Here is an 8,862-nt window from a genome sequence, read left to right on the forward strand (position 1 = left end):
GTGTCTGCGTGGGTTTCCTCCGGGTGCTCCGGTTTCCTCCCACATGCCAAAGACTTGCAGGTTGATAGGTTAATTGGCCATTATAAATTGCCCCTAGTATAGGTAGGTGGTAGGGAAATATATAGGGACAGGTGGGGATGTGATCGGAATATGGGATTAGTGTAGGATTAGTATAAAAATGGGTGGTTGATGGTCGGCACAGACTCGGTGGGCCGAAGGGCCTGTTTCAGTGCTGTATCTCTAAACTAAACTAAACTAAACTACATGATGGATAAATATTTGACAAACAAGGTTATGAAGGGCATGAGAAATGAAGTGGAGTAGGAATTCTGTGACCTTTGGCCCAATGGGTGGAAACAGTCCTTTCTGGTCCTGTACAACTCTGTATTCCGAGGAACATAGAACCATGTCTAGAAAGTGGGAATGGGGAGTTAAGCATGTCTAGTGATGCATGGTGGGTAATCATGGCATCCTGGAGCTTGCTTGATTACCTCTGGGAATTGCACTCAGGAAAGAATTTCCCAGAGTTGTTCCATAATCTAGCCACTGGCCTTGTGCCTCACAGAGGAGTCAGAATTATTAGCTATTACAAAAGGTGGATCAAGCACTGTCTAATGGATGCAACAAGCGTTGATGGGCCTGAGGCTGTTTTCTCAAATTTCTTCTCATATGTTTGTAGGTACTCTTGACAGCAAGATTAGGGCATAAGTGATAGTTTATCAAAGGAGGCCGAGAAGCAATTGGCAGAATTCTACAATCTAATTCAAGTATTCATCACATTTTATTTTGAGATACAGTGGCTACTTTTTTCAGCATGATATTGTTTGGAAGAGATTACTTCACAATGTGGTCACAAAAAGATAATTTGTGGTTTCCTGATTTGGCTACATGACTAAGTTCAGAGATTTTGAGGATTGATTATAATCTTCATTCTCTGCATTTTTTTACAATTGACTTTTTATGGAAATGTGCTTCTGTCTTATTAATATTTTCCATGGGCATTGGCCAAATATTTCTATAGAATCAAAAACATAGACTGGTTTTAACTGATACCCCCAGTGCAGTACTGAGGGAGTGCTGCACAGTTGGAAGTGCCATCTTTCAGATGAGACTGTTATATATGTATATATTGTTATACTATCTGTAAAGTGTTAGGAACTAATTAGCTAGGAATTAGTTGTTATGTGTAAGTGTTCCAGTGGGGGGACACATTCATGGCTGCACAGGGGAATTATGTTATATGTAACACGAGAATCAGATTCTACAGCACAAAGCATGGTACTGTAATAAACAAGACTGACTCCAGCCTTTTCCAAGATTAAAGTGTGATTCTTTCCAACATCTGGGAACCAGAAACAACATGAAGATGAAACATGGTGGCAGCAAGTGTCTGAGTAAATCTAGAACATTGTTGATAGCATCAGTTTGAAAAAAGTGACCCGAATTAATGCCAGAGAGAGAGAAAGAAAAACTGAGTGACTCGTGCAAAAACTCTAAAAAAAAATCAATGAATTATCAGCTGGGAATGGAATGAATGCACTGCTACAGCGCATCATGAATTGGGAAGCTGATAATGTCGTAGAAGCATTTGAGAAGTTTAAACAAATGTGCAATTTGGCATTCGGTAGTTTCCTAAAAGGCACTAGTGCAGAGGAAAGGGTCAGCTATATCCTTCTGTGTGCTGGAGATAAAGGATTAAATTTATTATGTCATAGAAACAGATGGTCCAGCTATCCTGGGGTTGAGCAGTTATGAAGAGCTGCAGATTATCTCAGTAAACCATGAGGTGAAGGAGGTGGCACTGAGGGTTGAAGATAGTACACCCATTGAAAAGTGCCCACTGATCAGAAGCGAAGAAGATCTGGTACAAATGTACCCAGAGTGTTTTGATGCTTTGAAGATTTTACGTATCACATCACTGTTGACTCAGCAATTAAACCAGTGATTCATCCCCCACATAAAATATCAGTAGAACTAAAAGGAAAGCTTGAAAGAGAGCTCCGAGAACTGGAAGAAAAGAAGGTGATCGCCAGAGTCACAGAGCCTATAAATTGGGTAAATTCCATTGTGGTGAGAGAGAAGCCAAATGGACAGCTACGAATTTGCCTGGATTCCAAAGATCTTAACCAAGCAATAAAGTGGGATCACTACCCTATTCTGCACTCGAAGAAATCACACCAGCACTGGCAGGGGCAAAGGTTTTCAGCAAGCTTGATGCCAGAAATGGCTATTGGAATGTGCAGCTAGACACAGAATCTTCACTGTTGACAACATTCAACACACCCTTTGGATGGTACAAATTCCTGTGTACCCTTTGGCCTCAAAGTGAGCCAGGATGTGTTCCAACAAAGAGTAGACGAGACACACAGGGGATGCAAAGGAGCAGTCGGCATAGCTGATGATATCCAGATATATGGTGTAGATAGAAAAGATCACGACAACCATCTACATGATTCCACGGAGAGAACCAGGAAAGCTGGGATTAAGCTAAACACAGACAAATGCATTGTGAAAGTAACAGAATATCAGTTCTTCGGGATGGTGCACACACCTGATGGAGTTAAACCAAGCCCTGAAAGAATCTCAACCATCTCGGGGATGGAAGCCCCAAGAGATAAGAGAGAGTTGAGAAGTTTCCTTGGTTTGATACAATACATGAGCTCCTTTATTCCGCACATGTCAGAACACATGGCAAACTTGCGGGAGTTGATGAAAGAAGATGTAGAGTACCAGTGGTCAGAGTCACATGACAGGAGTTTCAACAAGTCTACGACAGAAAGAAACCTGTCACTCTGCAAGTAGATGCTTCCACAAAAGGACTGGGAGCAGCCCTGGTACAAGAGGGAAAGCCAATAGCATTTGCGTCCAAAGCTCTGACATCAGCTGAGACAAGATGTGCCAACATAGAGAGAGAGCTTTTGGCAGTTGTGTATGGATGTGAGAAGTTCCACACATATCCCTATGGGAGGAAGTTCACAGTGGAGAGTGATCATTGTCCACTGGAGCAGATCTACAAGAAAGATCTATGTAAAGCACCAGCAAGACTGCAGAGGTTACTCATGAGGCTTGAGAGTTATGATTTTACTCTGAAATATAAGCCAGGATGAGAAATGGTGCTGGCAGACACCCTAAATCGGTTGTCACCACAGGAGAAACATGAGATAGAAGATCTAGGCATAAAGATTCATCACCTGGTGAACATAACACCACCGAAACTGAGTGAAATTAGAGATGAAAAGTTACAGATGCTATCTCAGCAAGTGATCCAGGGATGGTCTGATAAGATACAGCAAACACATCCAGCAATACAGCAGTACTGGTCTATCAGAGATGACATCTCACTAGAAGATGGTGTTCTGCTGGCCGGATCCAGAATAATCATAACTAAAACAATGCAGGAAGAACTTCTCCAGAAGATACACGAAGGCCACATGGAAATGGGGAAGTGTAAGCTCAGAGCCAAATCAGCTGTGTACTGGATAGGTATATACAAAAATATCGAAAATATGGTATATGCAATATATGCCAAAAGTACAGAAACTCACAACAGAAAGAGGAGATGATAGGTACTGAATTACCACCCAGACCATGGCATACTGTAGGAGTCAATTTATTCACACATAATCAAGAATGGTATCTCATTGTTGCAGACTACTACTCAAAATTCCCTTTTATTCGGAAGATGAAAGACTTGAGACAATAATCTCAGCAGTACGAGTTCTGTTCGCTAAGCAAGAGATTCCTGAAAGGTTAATATGTGACAATGGCACCCAATTTACACCCAGAGAATTTAAGGAATTCACTGACCAGTAAGGGTTCAACACCATCACCTCATCACCACACTACCCACGGGGACACGGATTTATGGAAAGGCACGTCCAGACGGTCAAAAGAACACTTGTGAAATGCCAAGAGACGAAGGAAGATCCAAACCTGGCCTTATTGTCACTCCGATCCACACCCTTCAAGGCTGACATGAAATCACCTGCAGAGCTGTTAAATGGAAGAAAATATAAGACAACTCTGCCAAGCTAAATACATCCTTCAAGTGACCAGGAGGAAGTGAGACAACAACTCACTGAAGCACAGGTAAGAGGAGAGCAACGCTTCAACAAATATGCTAAATCCCTATCCGAGCTGTTGAAAGGACAAACTGTACACGTACAGGATCTAATCATAAAAACCTGGAGCCCAGCAAAAGTTGTTAGTGAAGCTGAGACTCCAAGGTCATATATCATTGAGACCGAGCCCGACCAGGCCCGAGTCCTTCCATTTTTTCCCGACCCGACCAACTTACCTTCCATTTTTCACTTTGTTCCTTACCTGCACAAACTTAAAATAACTGTAACAAAACCACCTGTAAAGTCCAAAAAGTAAATTAACATTAGAGTCACTTGCTGAGGTGGTGATAGAGCGTGTCCGATCCGGCCCAACCCAACCTGAGCCCGAATGCCATACCCGGAAGTGCGACCCGACCAAACCCAAACCCGACACATGTCGTTGGGTCCCGTCGGGTTCAGGTCAGGTAGCAGGTCTTTACTGTACAACATACCAACTCACCACTGAGAGCAAAAAATGCCAAATCTACAAGATGGAGACACAACGTCTTACTACCCAAGCAACACTGTGAATAATATAAAAGAATACACGCTATAAAAGACTCTAAAAAGGGGTTCAGATTATTTCTACAAGTTGGATGATAATCTTTTTTATTTATATTGACAGTTATATTGATATTGGGGCATTACAGTTTAAAGAAAGAGGGTTGTTATATATGTAAATATTGTTATACTATCTGTAAAGTGTTAGGAACTAATTAGCTAGGAATTAGTAGTTATGTGTAAGTGTTTCAGTAGGGGGGCACATTCACAGCTGCACTGGGGAGTCATGTTATATGTAACACAAGAATCAGGTTCTACAGCACAAAGCATGGTACTGTAATAAACAAGACTGACTCCAGCCTTTTCCGTGTTTAAAGTGTGATTCTTTCCAACATCTGGGAACCAGAAACAACAAAAAGGTTAAACAGATACATTAAACTAAGGCCCAGTCTGCTCTCTCATGTGGGTATAAAAGACCTCATACGTGATTTTGAAGTAGAGCAAGGAAGTTCTCCCCGGTGCCCTGGCCAACATCTGTCCCTCAACCAACAACTAAAACAGATCACCTGGTTGTTTATTTCATTCTGTTTGTCAGACCCTGCTGTGTGCAAATTGGCAGCCATGTTTCATACATTATATCAGTGAAAAAGACAAAAGTAAAGTCTGTAGATCACTTTGGGACATTCTGAGGTTGTGAAAGGTGCTATATAAATGCAATTTTTATTTATATGAAAAATCTAGAGCCAATAACACAAATCAAAGTATGGGAAGCAAAGAATATTGGAGAGGTTAAGAATGGGTATGAAGCTCACAAAGGGAAATCATAAAGGATTTTATAAACACACAGAAAGAACATAGCTAAAGAAAGGGTACATTTTTATTCATTTATGGGATGTGGGCATCACTAGCAACGCCAGCATTTGTTGCCCATCCCTAATTTCCCTTGAGAAGGTGGCGGTGAACTGCCTCCTTGAACCGCTGCAGCCCTTGTGGTGACGGTACTCCCACAGTGCTATTAGGGAGAGAGATCCAGTATTTTTACCCAGTGACAATGAAGGAACAGCAATACGTTTCCAAGTCAGGACGGTGTGTGACTTTGAGGGGAATTTGCAGTTGATGGTGTTCTCATCCGCCTGCTAAACTGCTGGGCATTGCTGGTTTACTGATAAAAAAGAATATTTCCTCCTGGAGGAAGACAGAATGATGAAGATACTGAACAAGTACTTTCCCGTAGCTTACGCAGAACACTGTGGTGGTGGGATTAGAAGGGTACAAGCAGAGTTCGTTGGGTAATTGGATAGAATAGCTCTAAATACGAAAGCATCACTGAAACAATTGACCGAACCCAAATAGGAAAAGGTACCAATCTTGTGTTGTTGCATGCATTCTAGAAAGGCCAAGAAGATTAGAGAGGAAATAGCCAGGAATTTAACCACAATTGTTCAACCATCCATGGATATGGAACGTGGTCCAAGAGGGTAGGAGAGTTGCCTATGTATCACCTCGATTCAGAAGGACAGCAGAAATGCTTGAGACACATCCTTAAAACATCCCCAAAGAGATCAAAGATCCCAGTGACTCATGGGAGTCCCTGGTTCATGACAGTCCTAGGTGGAGAAAGCTCATTCAGGAAGGCATCGTACACCTCAAGGGACTTCATCAGGAACAGGCAGAGGTGAAGTCAAGGCGTCGGAAGGAGTGCACAAACCTCCAAACTACTCATCTATCTGACCCTTCAAGCACCTCCTGCCCCTCTTGTGGCAGAATCTGCAGATCACGCATTGGACTTATCAGCCATCTCAGAACCCATTGAACTGGATTGGAAACAAGTCATCCTTGATCCCAAAGGACTGCCTATGAAGGAGAAAAGGATAAACTAGACAATTATAGACCAAGAGGTAGTAAACAAGCATTAAGAGGCCATAATATGAGATAAAATTAATAAAGTACTCACGGAAAGATGTGGACCAATTTGGCAAGTCGAGTCTGACAAATTCTAATACATTTATTTGAGGAAATAACAGTTTATTGATAAAGAAAATGTAATGGATGTCATGTAGATGGATTTTCAAAAGGTATTTGATAATATGCCCCATAGGAAGCTTGTTGCTAAACTTAAAGGACGTTGTATTGGAGGGAATATGTGCTAGAGAGGTAATGAGGTTGCCAAGATGGGGTCTAAACTGAAATGCCAGTTTAGCCTGTGTTTAGCACAGGACATCAGTTTGGTAAAGTAGTTGAAGCCATCGTTAGGAACAGTCGCCAGAGGCTAGTTAAAGAGCTGATTTCCACTTAAAGTACCTGCTCATGCTCATTAAAGGGCTGTAATGCATTTTGGTGACCAGTCCTTCAACTAACACCCTCTCCTAACAGCAACAAGCTATTTGGGTGTACATGGCGTTGATGTCGATTTAAAGCGCTACTTAAAGAGATACTCACAACTTAAAGGGATATTCACCATTTCGTGGTCATTGCTACTGGAGCTATGAAGAGGATCTCTGAAACACCTCAGGAGATTTTCAGGTTCACATTGGGCAGGAAACAGAGGAAGGGAAGCGAACAAAATGGCAAGAGGTGCGATACCCAACATTGTCCGGCCAGTGCCATTTTGTCCGTGGTGGGGAAGGGCAATGGACGGCCTTCCAGCCCCAGGCCAGTTGATGCCCTTAAGTGGCAGGGCCTCTTTCCACATCCATTCCAATGTTGTGGAGATACCGTCAGGTGAGTCCTGGCAGCTTCCTAGTGGGGTCGGGATTGGAGGGGGGGTGGGGGGGGTGGGGGGGGGGTGGGGGTGGGGTGGGGGGGGGGTCCCTCCCTTGGGTGCAATCCATAACCCCTGGAGGGACCTCCAGTGGTGATGGCCACCTCCCAGTGAAAGATGTGGAGTCTTGGTCTATCACCCAAGTATAAACCAAAGAAAAGATTATCATCATCACAGCCAATACAAGCGATGAGATTGATTAGTTAATACGGTTGTTGTAACTTGGCTTTATTAATGTGGTTATAAAACCAATGATCTGCAGCTGGGTATATTTTCCCTCATTACTGTAAACTGCTTCGAAATGTCATACCTGTCAAACCACAGCATATACATATACACTGACATCATTCTCCTTGCCATTCCTATAATTACACATGCAAATTTTGAGTTCCTTAGTACAAGAAGAGCTTCAGCACATCAGTTCTGATTTCACAATTCTTCCCCCATGCACAATGAAAAACACAGTCCATTCTAAACTGTTGCCCTTGATATAATAATTAGAACAATTAGCCTACACCCCAAACTTCCTTTGCAGTCTCACATTGCCACTTCCTCATGCATCATTTAATCGCAAGACTAAATTCTCCAGAAGTGTTTTACAATTGGCCTCACTTTATTTCTCCGGCACTGAACAGCATTTTCACCGACCAGTTGTCAGCCTGACTCTGTGCTAAGATTCCAGAAATAGATGGGTAATTGAGTGATTGGGTGATCTGATAAATACTTACACAAGTGGGCCACACGAATAACTCACAAATGGAGTCACAAGTGGCATGACTAGCATCACAATCATTCATTATTCTGTCTCGACCACATGGTTAAAATGGTTTATATAATCCCCCTAAATCTACCTCCCCTTTGACTAATGAAGGCAGTGATGTGTCCTAATCTCTCCTCTGTTTTTGTGCTGGTTTCTGCACGTCCCAGTGAAGTAATTTTGAATGCTTATTGGCTTTAAAGATACTTTTAACTGCATGTAGTTGTAATAAAGTCCCCATCACATATAGCGGGCGTATTTGTGCGAGCACGATTTGTCCTCTATAAGCAGTGACTGGTTAAACCATTTGAACAAAACTGCCTGAGATCACCACTTTCCAACAGTTGCCATCAGCTGCTTGCACCGTCAGCAACTAAGGACTTCAACCATTTTCCTGGAATTAAAACCTGCAATTTATTCCACGGCAGGACCAACAACAGGGTTAAATACATTATCCTAACCAGACCTGCCTTTCAATTGACAAGGAGGAGTGTTGTGGCCAAGTTTCCAAAGTACCTCAAGCACAGCTTCAGCTTTAGCTCTTTAATGGCATTTTAACGAGGTGATAAAAACTGCCCAAAATCATCAGGGATCTCAATGTTTTATAAGCGGTGTTGGCAAATGGTTAGTGGCATTTGCCCAATATAGGCAGATGCCCATGAAAGCACGGATGTACAAGTTATATGAGTAGTTGAAGCGGTAGTGATTTTAGTGGTAGTTATAGTTGTTGTTGAACAAGTATT

The sequence above is a fragment of the Heterodontus francisci genome, chromosome 18, assembly GCF_036365525.1.
Source record: "Heterodontus francisci isolate sHetFra1 chromosome 18, sHetFra1.hap1, whole genome shotgun sequence".
NCBI lineage: Eukaryota > Metazoa > Chordata > Chondrichthyes > Heterodontiformes > Heterodontidae > Heterodontus > Heterodontus francisci.